Source organism: Jaculus jaculus, chromosome 8 (genome assembly GCF_020740685.1).
Source record: "Jaculus jaculus isolate mJacJac1 chromosome 8, mJacJac1.mat.Y.cur, whole genome shotgun sequence".
Taxonomy (NCBI): domain Eukaryota; kingdom Metazoa; phylum Chordata; class Mammalia; order Rodentia; family Dipodidae; genus Jaculus; species Jaculus jaculus.
The window spans coordinates 124,644,430-124,659,471 of NC_059109.1; the positions used below are offsets into that span (position 1 = coordinate 124,644,430).

A 15,042-nucleotide genomic window follows, 5' to 3' on the forward strand; every position below is an offset into this window, starting at 1 on the left:
TTGCTCCCAGGCTCACTAAAGAAGCTCAGAGGTAAGCTGAGCCTGTGCAACCTCAGGGAAGCGGGAAGGGCTGCCTGAGTTCACACCTGTAAGGCCATGAGCCCAGTGTCAGTGGAGCAGGGAGGCCCTTTCAAAGGCTGCAGTGTGAGCTGTGAGATGTTTGAGGGTGTTTTGGGTCCAGGCCAGGCCCCTGTGTTGGAACACAGTCTCTGCTGCTTAGTAGCCACTCGGCCTCTTCCGTACACATGGCCATAGCTATGTGCTGTGAGCACACATCTTGGCCTGTGCACCTGATGGCTGTGAGGATTACATGAAATGACATTTGTAGAGGGCTCAGCCGTGAGCGGCCCTAGCCCACACAGCGTCTCCCCTATGTTCAGCTATGATACAAAAACGAATGTGCCCATGATGTTGTTTGGTGGTATGAGGGTCTCTCTTCATGGATTCTGTCACAGATGGAGTGATTCAATGCAAGCATTGTTAGCTACATGTTGTTGAGAAAAAAATGGTGTTTGTGAATGAGCTCCTAACTTATTTTTGTCCAACTAACACAACCTGATTGAAAGCCTTAAGGGGTGATGTTAGTAAAGATACACTTCTCAAGAACCCAGCTTCATTTCCTGACGCCCACTGGCCCTTGCAGGATCAAGGCACGATTGAACAATGGCCCCGTCTCCAGGCTGAGAACGTGACAGCTCTCAGTGGGCCTTTGTGCGTGACTCAGCCTGATGTTCCAGAGAAATACAGGGTTTTTCTTCTATTTTCTCATGTTCTTGATTGTTTATACATCATCCTCATCACAGTCCTCATCAGGACAAAGGATGGTGAAACTGAGTCAGAATTAGAAAACCATGTCTTTACCATTAAGACATTCCAACTTAGTTTTGCAAATAGTTTGCAACTTATTTTGCAAATAATTTTGAAGTTATACTATGTCTGATATTAACTCATACCAGAACGCAGTGTTACTCCACTGCATTGGGTAGCCAAGGCACAAGCAAGTCAAACAGCTAGCCCAAGATCATCCCCAAGAGGGACCCCAGTTCTCTCTTGGCTGTTAACTGCTACTTTCCCCTGGTCTTCCAGCTGGTGGCTTTTATCCACCACAATCCACCAATTTGTCAAAAGTCTTTAGATTAGCAACCATCCTTTGTTGTTGTTGTTTTTGTTTGTTTGTTTGTTTTCTAGGTATGATCTCACCAGGCTGACCTGGAATTCACTATGTAGTCTCAGGGTGGCCTTGATCTCACAGCGATCCTCCTACTTCTGCCTCCCTAGTGTTGGGATTAAAGGTGTGCACCACCAAGCCCAGGTCTTTTTTTATTATTAAACAACTTTTTAAAATGTATTTAAGAGAGAGAGAGAGAGAGAAAGAGGCAGATAGAGAGAATGGGCACACCAGGCCCTTCAGCCACTGCAAATGAACTCCAGAAGCATGTGCCACCATATGCATCTGGCTTACATGGGTCCTGGGGAATTGAAGTTAGATCCTCCGACTTTGCAGGCAAGCACCTTAACTGCTAAACCATCCCTCCAGCCTTTTTTTGTTTTTTGTTTTTAGTTTTTTGAGGTAAGGTTTCACTGTAGTCCAAGCTGACCTGGAATTCACTATGTAGTCTCAGGGTAGCCTCGAACCCACAGTGATCCTTCTACCTCGGCCTCCTGAGTGCTGGGATTAAAGGCGTGTGCCACTGCGCCTCCTTCCGCAACATTTTTTTTTTTTTAATTGAGAGCGAGGGAGAGAATGGGCACACCAGAGCTTTCAGCTACTGCAAATGAATTCCAGATGCATGTGGCACCTTGTGCATCTGGCCTACGTGGGTCCTAGGGAATCAAAGCTAGGCCCTTTTGCTTTGCATGCAAGCACCTTAACTGCTAAGCCATCCTTCCAGCCCAAGCAACCATTCTTCCAAGAGCCTGTTTACTTGGGCCCTGATAAGCATCAGATTTTCTAAGAACTAATTAAAATTCTTGTTAAGAGACAGATGGCTCCAGTGTTCCTGTCACCTACCCATGAAGAGAAGCTTGTCTAGCAAAGTCCCCGCCCTAACTTCCCTGCCCAGAAGTAGCCATAGCTACAAAGCAGCTTTGCTCCTGTAGGGAGAGGCAGTTAGAGCCACCCAGCTTTTCCCTAGCAAACCCAATAAGCACCCTTGTTTCTGACCTGGTGGCTTGGAATGCTTCCTTTACCAGGCTGGATGGGATAACTGTTTTTCTAAATATTATTTGTTTATTTATTTATTTATTTGAGAGAGAGAGGGAGGGAGGGAGAGAGGGAGAGAGAAAGGGCATTCTGTGTCCTCCAGCCACTGCAAACAAACTCCAGATATATGTGCTACCATGTGCATCTGTCTTACATGGGTACTGGGGAGTCGAACCTGGGTTTTTAGGCCTTGCAGGCAAGCACCTTAACTGCTAATCCATTTCTCCAGCCCTGAGAGGTATTTTTTTAAATATCCATTTTTAATTTATTTAGGGATGACTATTTTGAGAAACTGCATTAGCATGTGTGTGGCACATGGACTGACCTAATTAGGAGTTAAGAGTCTCAGCTTCTGATTCTGGCCCTTTCAATTTGAGTTGTGTGGTTTTGGACATATCACATGACTTCTCTATTTTATTTTCCCATCCAGGAAAGAAAGACTAATAATGCAGCTCTTGGGCTTTAATTCTCCTAGGGGCATTGTAAGAATCCGATGAGATGATCTACAGCAATGCCCTTACATGTCTTTAAATTGAAAACACAGGACCCTGAACCAGTCTCTGAGTCCCGAATAGTGCTCACGGGTCACTGTGCAGGTCTCCTTGCTTCCACCATGCACCAGAGTGGGGAGGCTTTCCTGGCCTCCGCGGAGCACCGAGATGCAAGGCATTCTGGTTATCTAGCTGCACCACTGCTGGTCCCGAGGGGCGGTTAAATTCTCTGACTTGTTTATCTTATCTAGTAGCTTCTGCTATCTCTTTTCTTGTCCCCTGAGACTCATTCAGTGAATTCTTTTGGGTTTTCTCCCAGAGAACTGTTTCAGCTATACCATAAAGGGGCATGCAGGAGCCCACAGAGCCTTGCCTCTTCCCCTGCTCCGGCATGTGCCTGGTTACCTTGGATTGTAACCACCCGAGGTTGCATTTGTTGATAAGCTATCCAGTCTAAGTAGAACACAGGCATGCTATCATTTTACTGATGAGGGAATGGTTTGCTTGGAGGCAGGGCCAAGATCTGAACCCAGTTCTCCAAGCAACAGACCAGTGCTGCTTCCTAACTAGGCATGTCATCACCATGCCTCCCTGAAGGACATATGCGTGCACTGTGGAGAAATTAAAGAGTTGGAGAACTGGGCAGAAGGGAAGAGCTAGACATGGTGCGGAGAGGTTTGCACCATATGCATATCCTGCATCAAGAAAATGAATGGAAACATTGCACAGAGAGCAGCCCACAGCCCGTCACGGGGAAGCAGAGAGATTTACACTGGGAGCCCTCGTGAGTGAGTGCATAGGAAGCCTTTTGTCACTGAGGCTACAGGGTTGAAAATTGAAGGAAGGATGTTAGGCAAATGTGACAGGCCTGGGATGCGGTTACAGCTCCCTGGCTCATTGTCCAAAGGAAATGGATCTCTCCTGGGCCTGCCGAGAGGTGGAAACTGAGCAAGTGAGTTGAGTGGTTGACATCATCAGTCTGAGCATTGGATTACAACAAATGGGGACTTACTTGGCCAGAGACGTGGGAAACACCCACTAAAACCTCGAAGTGCTTTTCATTTAGGAGACACAGGGAGAGAGAAGGGGCAGGAGACGGCTGCCTGCACCTCAGGTCTGGACTGCTCATCTAGAATCCTGGCTCTTAGTTATACCTTCCTGCCTGACCGAGGACCTCTGCACTTGGAGGAAACTTGGCTCCTGTGAGTAGAACTGTACTGCCTCGTCCACCCCCACCCCAGGGAGAAGCAGAGCTCTTTGGAGAGCTTTCTTTAGTCTCCTGGTCACAAAGGGTCTATTTTTATATTCAGATATGTGGGAGCTTGCTCAAAAAAATTACAGCTTTCTCTGAAGCTGCCTGTGGCTAGAGTTGGAGCCTCAAGTCTTATAGGTAGGCTCTATCCCAATACTGATGCACTCTTTCATCCAAACAACCCTAACAGACTCTCCTGAGCCTTCAGATAGCTCCTTCCCATACACAGCTGTAGAAAGGAATCATCCCTTAGAAACTGGAGTCTAGAAAACCTTGTTGTTGTTGTTGTTGTTTTTGATTTTGAAGGTGGGCCAAAAATTCTTACACATTCTGAAAAGAAATGTTTCACAAATATGATAACTTTCTTTTTAGTTTTCTGGGTTTATGTTTTGTGTTTTGTTTTGGGACAAATTTCATGTAGTTCAGTCTGGCCTTGAACTTGCTATGTAGCCCAGGATGGCCTTGAATGCCTAATCTTCCTGCCTGTATCACTGAACACCCTTCCTTCATCTCACCGCATCCTGCCTGCGGTGGTTCTGGAGAGCTGTAGGATGGGACAGCACAGTTCTTTTCACTGTGGCTTTGTGAGCTTTCATTGCTTCCTTCTAAACATTTGCTGTGTGCCTAGAAAATAAATAGACCATGTAAGCCCTTAGGCTTTCCGTCTTTTAGTGTCTGTTTTCAGGCTTTTAAACAAGCCACTCTGCGCAGAAAGGAAAGGGACTCTTGTTGCCTCTAGTTCCCTTCTGGGGGAGATGAGTTTCTGAGCTGAGGTCTTCTGGTGTCTTACAGTGGCTGGCAGTGTGCTATGTCCTATCTCTCCTGTTTGCAGTTTAAATAGGTTTGAGAAGTTACAGTTTAAGGGGAAATACTTCAGCTTTGAAGAACAAGAGGCTGGGCAGGGAGTGTAGCTTATTGGTGGTAGACCACTCACCTAGTATGCCTATGTGAATAGAGACGCTGGTCAGTGCCATCAAGGGGGAAAAAGCCAACCAAGAAAATTGTGTGGCCTTGGGCAAGTGTTTCACACTCTAGACCTCAGAGAGCTGGGGAAATAGCTCATTCAGTAAGATGTTTGTCTCCCAAGCATGAGGACCTGAGTTCGATCCCCACTATCCACATAATGTTAGGTGCAGTGGCTCACACCTGTAATCCCAGCACTGGCCTTCACACACATGCACACACACCTCCACACCTACAAACATAGAAACACACATATACATATGCATATTACACATACAAAGTAGAAAAAATAAAGCTCCACTCCCTCGACCTCAGTTTCCTCAATTGTACCTAAATAAAGAGACAGAACTAGAAGATCTTGGTATTTCCTCATTCAGCTTAGATGAGTTTCCATGAGCCCATTCATATCTCTTTCCCCTTGGAAGCTGACCCTGTGGCTTTAGGAGCAAAGTGTCTTAAATTTTCAGTATTTCAGAAGGGCTAAAAACTGACCCCTGCAATATCAAAGAGGACATAAAGCAGGCTGTATTAAGTTACTTGTGAATTTTTTATGTTTTTTTTTTTTTTGCAGATTCAGTGTTTCTGTAGAGAGGGAAACTGTTAGTGGTGTGTGTGTGTGTGTGTGTGTGTGTGTGTGTGTGTGTGTGTACACATGATAAACAAGCATACATATTTGGGAAGAGCAGGAAAAAAATGATTATTATTGAAGACCTTTATTTATTTATTTTTTAATTTTTATCTTTTTTAGGTAGTGTCTCACTCTAGCTCAGGCTGACCTGGAATTCACTATGTAGTCTTAGGGTGGCCTCGAACTTATGGCGATCCTCCTACCTCTGCCTCCTAAGTGCTGGGATTAAAGACGTGCGCCACCATGCTCGGCTTTGAAGACCTCTGAAGTAGTCAACACTTTACACCACACTGGACAGCCAGTGTGAATTCCCTAACTAAGTTGACTGTGGATGAGTGTTCCCGTATGATTGATCCGTAACTCCTTTCTAGACTTAACTGAATTCTGTTTACATAATTGTTGGTGTAACTTCAATTCCTATGTCTCTACTGTACCACAGCACCTTCTCTGTGTCTCTCTAGCCCATCTCTGTGACCCTGGAGCTCAGGAGAAAGCCTGGCACACAGATATAAAAGACACTTCAATTCTATTTTTTTAATTAATTAATTAATTTATTTATTTATTTTAGAGATAGAATTGGTGCCCCAGGGCTTCAGCCACTGAAATGAGATTCCAGATGCTTGCACCACCTAGTGGGCATATGCGACCTTGCACTTGCCTCAATTTTGTGTGTCTGGTTTGCATAGGATCTAAAGAGTTGAATATGGGTCCTTAGGCTTCTCAGCAAGTGCCTTAACCACTAAACTCTCTCTCCAGCCCTGAAAAAGACACTTCAATTCTAAATTAAAACCTACCACCCTAGTTTTTGGTATTTTACCTTTTCTTTTGTATTTTATTTACTTATTTGAGGTAAGATCTCACTGTAGCCCAGGATAACCTAGGACTCACTCTGTAGCTCTAGGCTGGCTTCAAATGAACTCGTGGTGATTCTCCTACCTCAGCCTCCCAAGTGCTGTGATTAAAGGCGTATGCTACCAAGCCCAGATCCCACCCCAGTCTTTAGAGTGAGGGAGAAGTGGGGGGGGACGACAAATATCCTTATTTGCCACCATTTTAACCTAGATTTGGCCACCACTGTTGCCTGGAAAGCATGGCAAAAGCAAGTCAGCTCCTGGTCTTGATTCTTTCAGGGCTCTTTATCTTTAGGGTCATCAGAGACCCCAATTCTTAGGAGGATGTGTTGTTTGGAAGCTGTTTGAAGTAAAATTAGATTAGCAGGAGAGTTCTTACAACCCTTTGGTGTTTTTTTTAATTTTTAATTTTTATTTATTAGAGACAGAGAGGGAGGGAGGGAGAAAGATTGAGAGAGAGAGAATGGGTGTGCCAAGGCCTCCAGCCACTGCAAACAAACTCCAGATGTATGCGCCACCTTGTACATGTGGTTTACATGGGACCTAGAGAATTGAACCTAGGTCCTTAGGCTTTGCAGGCAAGTACCTTAACCACTAAGCCATCTTTCCAGCCCCAACCCTTTGGCATGTCTTAAAGCGCTAGCCTTCCCTGGTGGCTTTCCCATCTAAAGTGGACTGTTGCTACCATGCAATCAGCCATAGGCCTGGGTCGTAGGGCTGGGGCCTTCTCTGCCTCATATCACACCCCCATCCAGGGTTGGGGGCTACATGATGAAGACCATACCTCTTTCTTTTCCTAAAATTTTGTTTGTTTGTTTTGTTTTCTGACGTAAGGTGTCGCTCTAGTTCAGACTGACCTGGAATTCACTATATAGTCTCAGGGTGGCCTCGAACTCAAGGTGATCTTCCTTCTTCTGCCTCCCCAGTGTTGTGTGCACCACTACACCCAACTTTAAATTTTTTCTTAAATGTTTTTATTTATTTGCAAGGAGAGACAGAAGAGACAGAAAGAATGGGTGTGCCAGGGCCTTCAGCCACTGCAAACAAACTCCAGATGCATGCTCCCCCTTGTGCACATGACTTACATGGGAAATTGAACCTGGGTCCTTAGGCTTTGCAGGCAAGCGCTTTAACTGCTAAGCCATCTCTCTAGCCCCAGCCATTCCTCTTTCTAAGTGGTAGTGAGGCCTGGATTATGTGGTTCCTGCAGGGGGCTAGAAGAGAAAGTGGTAGTGTACTGCATACCTTCCCTTCAGGCTTCGTGTGCTAGGTGATGTTTTAGTTTCTTATTTGTGCTTTCAAAGTCAGTGCTGTTAAGCGTGCTTTTCCTGACACATGCCACCCCAGGGTGGGTTTAGGGGATATTGGGAGTGGAGGTAAGTAGTGTAAGACATTACTGTATTCTGAGCATTTACATGGCTTTCCCATCTTCCTGATGAACTATATGTCACATGTTGCTGGGCATCTTGGTTATGCTGACTCTGTCACTCTTCAGAGCAGTGCTGTGGGAGGTTATCTCAATTTCATATGGAGAGAGGCACAGGGAAAGTGACTTCTGCAAGTTCTCACAGCTAGCACGTGTAGAGATGGAACGCTGAGTGTGAACTCGCAACAGTCCCTGCCACTTCTGAACTTGCCTTCACACTGTTGCCTTGTCCACGTCTCCTCCCTGGGTCTCGGTTTCTCCATCTGCATAAGGAGAAGGGTTATACCAGAGGCAGAAGGCAGGGTAGTGTTTTGGTCTAAATCTGTATACCTTGTGTTCTCCAGTGTGTTACACTGGGTGCTGTTCCTCCACCCAGGCAATTATGCACTCTAGTCTGCTACTTGGGCCCTGGCCCTTGTGGGTTTTGTGACCCTGTCTGTCAGTGAGTCTGGGGTGTGGTGAGAAGTCAGAGAAGTGGGCAGGTAAGAGCACCACCTCCCCACCTGCTAGCATCCAGGGTCTGGGCAGATCTTTGCCCGCAGAGCCCACCTCTCTGTAGATGAAGCTTGATCACACTCTCACTCTCACAGTTGCTATGTGGACAGCACAAGATAAGAGTCTTAACTCCACATTTGTAAATTGTTACTAAACTGCACGCTCTGAGCCAGACATGGTGGCTCACTTCTATCATCCCAGCACTTGAGAGGCTAAGGTAGAAAAATTGCCACAAGGTTAGCCTGAGCTACAGAATGAGACAATAACAAAAAGGCCTGCGGGCTTTGAGTCATGCTTTGCAGTGTCCAAAAAGAGAATGTTAGCAGTGTACATAGCCCTGGACTCATCACTTGAGAAACTGTGAGCGACCCTGAAGCTGCCACCTTGGCTCTACAAATTAAGCCTCAGGGTTGCTTCCTGTCACCCAAACAACTGAAGGTGAACTTCATGTTAGCCACCCAGTGTGGAGGCCAGAAGCATATGTGGGTTCTCCTAAGAGCAAAGGCCTTGTCTCGGCCTCCCCAGGAAGAGGCAGGGAGCAGCTGCTGTGTGGGAGGAGAATGAGGCCACGCAGTTAGCTCAGTTGAGCTCAGAGGGACCAGGAGTGATTCCTCAGTAGAGACTGAGGTGAGAAATCCCAAAGCTCCTGGAAGCAGGTTATTAGTCACACTCCAAATTTGAGTTCACTGTTTCCTGGGAATCCTTCTGCAATGCCTTGAGGAAACTTGGAATTCCCTCCATTCTGGATTGGGAATCCCAAACTATGGTAAGAAATGTAAAGATGGATGGCTTTGTAATCTAAGATCATTGGATTTTGTTTGGTTGGTTGTTTTTTGAGGTAGGGTCTCACTCTAGCCCAGTCTGACCTGGAATTCTCAGGGTATCTTCCAATTTAAGACCATCCTCCTACCTCTGCCTCCTGAGTGCTGGGATTAAAGGTGTGCACCACCCTACTCGGCACTGGTTTGTTTTTATAGGATTTATTGTTAAGGGCTTTTTTTTCTGATTATAAAATTAGAACATGTTTAAGAAAGGACAGACAGCTAGACAGTATAGGAAAATATGCTTCAGATAGTCCCCATTGGTGATTTCACTTTTCTAGAGTTTGAATAAGGACCTGTCTCCCCACACTGCTGTTGCGTCTCTCCCTGGGCAGTTTTGTATGCTTGTGTATCCTGGAGGTACTAGGGTTCTGGGCTCTGGTCCACTAGGCAGGCAGAAGTGCCGCCAACTCCATTCTTCTTGTCCTGAAGCACACAAGTCCATCTGCTGCTAAGAACCTACATGTGTAAGGTCTCCAGGGTACTATGGGGAAATATACAGCGGAGTAAAGCTTTTAGAATGCTCAGTCTGGAAAGAGAATAAATGGCCCAGATATAGGACACCTAGTCTCAAAAAACAAACCCAGCTGGGTGTGGTGGCACACACCTTTAATCCTAGCACTTGGTAGGCAGAAGTAGGAGGATTGGTGCTTTGAGTTTGAGGCCATCCTTAGATTGATTACATGGTGAGATCCAGCTCAGCCTGGGCTAGAGGAGACCCTACCTTGAAAGAGCAGACAACAAAATATAAACAAACAGTACTGTAAGGCCTGACTTGCTGCCCTGGAGAGGCCTGAGAGGTGTGGCAGGAGCTGGAGCACTGAAGTTGCATCTTTAGTTCCCATTGATAAATACTCCTTGTGGCCAGCAAGTATTTGCTGGCCACTAATAAATGGCAAGCACTGGGCAGGGTGATAGATGGATGGTATAAAATAAAGCAGGAATGGCTCTTCTCAAAGTGAAGTTCACTAGGACCAGGAGTAGGTGTTAGGACTGCAGACAAAGGGTGGGTGATTGATGGAGTGAGTGAGGGGCTTCCTTGCAAAGGTGGTACTTAAGCTAACGGGATGAGGAGGGTGTGATGCCAAGAGCTGAGGGAGAAGAAGAGAAAGGGAGTGCTGGGAAGCGCCCTGGCAGGGAGAGGAAGGAAAGAGCACTGGAGGCTGGAAAGCATGTGTTAGACTGAAAGGAGGCCAGTGTGGCAAAGCACAGAAAAGTGGATGGGCGTGAGGTAGGCAAAGAGTGAGAGAGTGCAGCAAGGCTTGATGATGTGGCCCGGCCCCTGAGTGGTGGTTGCTTTTATCAATAATGGGTTGAGTGGAAGAAGGGAGAGAGCTGCTCTGACAAATGCGGAAATGGGAGGCACCATTGTACTTTAATGAAACCTTTACTATCGATGAAATAAAAGGTAAAGGCAAACCTTTCACTTGGAGAGAGCTGAGGACCCTCCCGAAATTACTCTGAAAGGACAGATACAGAAAGAGCTTGTTACAAATGCTGTTTGCTTCTTTCTCTTTCATTTCATCATTTTTCCCCCTTTCTCCTCTCCTCTGTCCAAGTAGTTCGCAAAACATCCCCTTCCTCTTATCTGGGTTCCTGGCCTCATGTGGTACCAAAGCCAGAGCATTTGCTTGGAGGCATCCAGTGGGCAGAGATGCTGTGGCTTGAAGCCTCCTGTTCCCAGATGCCAGTTACTCCCAAGGGTGGGTAGAATTGGCCTGGGGAGGGGAGGACAATCTTATTCTTATGTGTTAGGCTCTTTTGGATTTTAAGGAGGAAATACTTTTTTCTTTTTCTTTTTTGGTTTGTTCCCCCATGCCCCTCACTCCAGCTAGTGTCTTACTCTAGCCCAGCTGAGCTGGGATTCATTCTGTAATAGTCCCAGGCTAGCCTCCAACTCAACAGCAGTCCTCTTCTTCTGTCTCCCAGATACTGGGATTAAATACATGCAGTGCCATGCCAGCAGGGAATACTTTCTCTTTTCCCCTTTTGAAATTAAATATTTAAGGAGTAAAGTATGCTTTTCCCCTTCATGAGTTCTTTTTATTTTAATTTGATTTCCAACTTTGACAATGGGTTAGAAGACCTGTCCTTTTGACACTCCCCCCAACAAAAAGTGGTGGTAAATGCAACTTTAGTACCACTATTTGAAGATAGTAGGTAAATGTGTGGTGGTATATATCTCAGCACCCACGAGGCAGTTTTGAGCCCAACTTGGGACTATGTAGTGAGATCTGGTCTCAAAATAAAGGAAGGGAGGGAGGGAGAAGGATGGGGAGATGGTTCAATGGTTAAAGTTGCAAAGCCTTCTGGGTTCAATTCCCCAGCCACCCACATAAAGCCAGACAGGTATTTGTTTGTAGTAGCATACAAGTACCCGGCACACCCATACACACACCTGTAAATAAATAAATAACTGCAATAATAGATGCAATTTTATAATACATATATTAGCAATTAAACTTACACTTTTCCATCTTACTTCATTCTTTGAAATGGCTTTGAATGTCTCAGTGTACTGCTCCACTATAATTTGTTTCCTTTCTCTATTAAATAGACATTAAAATATTTTATTTATGTTTATTTATTTGAGAGGGAGAGAAAGAAGGAGAGAGGAGAGAGAGAAAAAGAGAGAGAGAGAGAGAGAGAGGGAGAGAGGGAGGTTGGTTGTGCCAGGGTCTCCAGCCACTGCAAACAAACTCCAGATGCATGTGTCACCATGTGTATCTGGCTTATGTGGCTCTTGGGTAATCGAACCTGAGTCCTTAGGCTTCACAGACAAGCACCTTAATCACTAAGCCGTTTCCCCTGCCCTAAACTAACATTTAATACTACACAATGTTTCACCAGCTATCCTTTAACTCCTGTGAATTTATTTATGGTAAAATTCCTGAACAGTTGGCCAACTCAGAGGATGTGCTTATTTAATGTTAATAGCTATTGATAACTTGTCTTCCCAAAAGATTATTTCCATTTACAACCCAGAGTCTGTCTGGCTCTGATATCTTTTTCTTGTGGTTCTGTAGAATCTCTGCACAATTGATCAAGAGCGGGGACTCTGAAGAGATGAAAACAGGGAACAGAGATTAAAACAGGTAAGTAGTTGTGCTGTTCATTCTACTCTATGTAGCATCACAGGCTTGTCCAAATGCCCCCTTTTTTCTTCTTGAAGATAGAGCACAAATAAGTGTGTGTGTGTGTGTGTGTGTGTGTGTGTGTGTGTGTGTTACTTTTCAAGGTAGAGTCTCGCTCTGTGGGTCAGTGTTCATAGTTTTATGAGTCTAAATGCTCTGGCATCAAACAGTTGAATCCAGTGTACCATGGTATTTGTTTTTTTGCCTAAAGCACTGTACCTGAAAAACTGGTGGATGTCTCTTTATCATCAAGCTGGGAGCACATGGTCCAAGGAGAGCTGCTTGCCCAGGCCAGGCATCCATAGAATAACTGTGAAGGGTGGGAGAAACAGACTGCCTTCAAAGTGCTGGTATTACAGGCATGTGCTGCCACGTCTGGCTCTCAAACCTGGATCTCACACCTGGTCTTCAAAGCTTTATAAATCTTATTTTGTGAGATGAGGTTCATTGTAACCCAAACTGGTTTCACATTCATGCACAAAGACATAGCGTTCAGCCTTAAAACTGAAGGAGCTGGGCATGGTGGTGCATGCCTTTAGTCCCAGCATTTAGGCAGAGGCAAGAAGATTGCCATGAGCTCAAGTCCAACCAGAGAGCATGTAGTGAATTTCAAGTCAGCCTGGTCTAGAATGAGACCCTATCTCAAAAAAACAAAAAAGATAAAATAGGGCTAGAGGGATGGTTTTGCAGTTAAGGCGTTTGCCTGCTAAGCCAAAGGACCCAGGTTTGATTTTCTAAGACTCACATTAGCCAGGTGCACAAGGGGGCACACGTCTGGAGTTTGCAGTGGCTGGAAGCCCTGGCACACCCATTCTTTTGCTCTCTTTCCCCCTTTCTCTGTCAAATTAATAAAAATAAAATATATTTTTTAAAAAAGATAAAATAAAATAAAACTGAAGGAAAGCCTACCATTTGCAATAAGATGGCAAACATGGAGGACATTATCTCAAGTAAAACAAGCCAGGTGCAGACATAGAAATACCATTTGCTTTCATTTATCTGTGGAGTCTAAAAAAGTTCAACTTAAAGAAACAGCAAGCAGAAGGCTAGTTCCCAGGGTTGAGGGTTGTGGAAATGAGATATTAGTCAAAGGGTACAGACTTGCATTTATAAGATAACTAAGTTCTGAAGACCTAATCTTCAGAATAACTGTAATTACTAATGTGTTATATGCTGAAAAGTTGCTGAGAGAGTAGATATGGGTCTTCATACCATAAAAAAGCTATGTGAGTAATGGATATGTGATTAGCTTGATTGTGATAATTCTTCTGCATTGTGTGTATAAATATTACTTTTTTAAAATATTTATTTGTGGGCTAGAGGGATGGCTTAGTGGTTAAGGCGTTTGCCTGCAAAGCCAAAGGACCCAGATTTGACTCCCCAGGACCCATGTAAACCAAATGCACAAGGGGGCGCATAGATGTGTAGTTTGTTTGCAATGGCCGAAGGCCCTGGTGTGCCCATTCTCTCTCTCTGTCTCTTTACATGCCTATTCCTGCATCTCTCCCTCTCTCAAATAAATAAATAGAAATAAAATATTTTTTAAAAAAATAAAACAAAAATACTTTTTTGCAGGCAGAGAGAGAGAATATGAGTGGGCACACCAGGGCCTCAAGCCACTGCAGTTGAATTCCAGATCCATTCACCATTTTGTGTCTCTGGTTTTATGTGGGTAATAGGGAATCAAATCTGGGCTGACTGGCTTTGCAAGAAAGTGACTTTAACTGCTGAGCCCCCCCTCTCTCTCCAGCCCTAAACATTACCTCTTCTTTCTTTCTTTCTTTCTTTCTTTCTTTCTTTCTTTCTTTCTTTCTTTCTTTCCTTCCTTCCTTCCTTCCTTCCTTCCTCCCTTCCTTCCCTTCCTTCCTTCCTTCCTTCCTTCCTTCTTTCTTTCTTTCTTTCTTTCTTTCTTTCTTTCTTTCTATTTTTTCCTGGTTTTCCAATGTAGAGTCTCACTCTAGCCCAGGCTGACCTGGAATTCACTATGTAGTCTCAGGTATGTAGTCTCTACCTCCCAAGTGTTGGGATTAAAGGCATATGCCACCACACCCAGCCCCTAAATATTACTATTGAATTCCACCTCCATAAAGCTGAAAAAGAGATTTAAAATTTGCTCAGTTTACTGGAAGCCATCATCCCGCCCTGAGTGTTTTATCATTCTTAAGAACGTGTTTATACTTTTAGCACATAAATAAGTACCTCATGCAGGGCTGCACATTCACATCTAGATCTCATTAGGCAAATCATGTTATAATCCATGTTTTACTGAGTTGGACCCCAAGGCTTTTAGAAATCACAACATTTGGCCAACACACAGAAGCCAGAAAGTGGCACAAGCAAGATTTTATTCCAGCTTTTTAAAAATGTCCACCAAAGCTGCTGTTGCTGCTGCTGCTGCTGCTGTGTGTGTGTGTGTTGTATGTGTGTGTATGTATGCATGTGTGTATGTGTAAAGGACAGAGGTTAATGTCCAGTGTCTTCCTTAGTTGCTCTTCACTTTCCACCTTATTATTATTATTATTGGTTTTTAAATTTTTTTTATTTTTATTTATTTATTTGAGAGCGACAGACACAGGGAGAAACAGGCAAAGAGAGAATGGGCACGCCAGGGCCTCCAGCCACTGCAAATGAACTCCAGATGCATGCGCCCCTTGTGCATCTGGCTAACTTGGGTTCTGGGGAATCAAGCCTCGAACCAGGGTCCTTAGGCTTCACAGGCATGCACTTAACCGCTAAGCCATCTCTCCAGCCCTATTACTGGTTTTTTGAGGTAGGGTG

At 44.7% G+C, this 15,042-nt stretch overlaps 1 protein-coding gene across 2 annotated transcripts in view; it reads left to right on the top strand.

The window, feature by feature from the left end:
- Pkig (cAMP-dependent protein kinase inhibitor gamma) overlaps positions 1-15,042 on the top strand; it is an 83,833-nt gene that overhangs the window by 40,856 nt on the left and 27,935 nt on the right. Inside the window, exons 1-2 of one of the 2 annotated variants that reach the window (XM_045156767.1) lie at positions 3,748-3,896; positions 12,157-12,225. The gene's annotated coding sequence lies outside the window, so the exon portion shown is untranslated. Of the gene's footprint in view, positions 1-3,747; positions 3,897-12,156; positions 12,226-15,042 lie in introns of those variants that run through there. The other variant, XM_045156766.1, reaches the window with a different exon arrangement.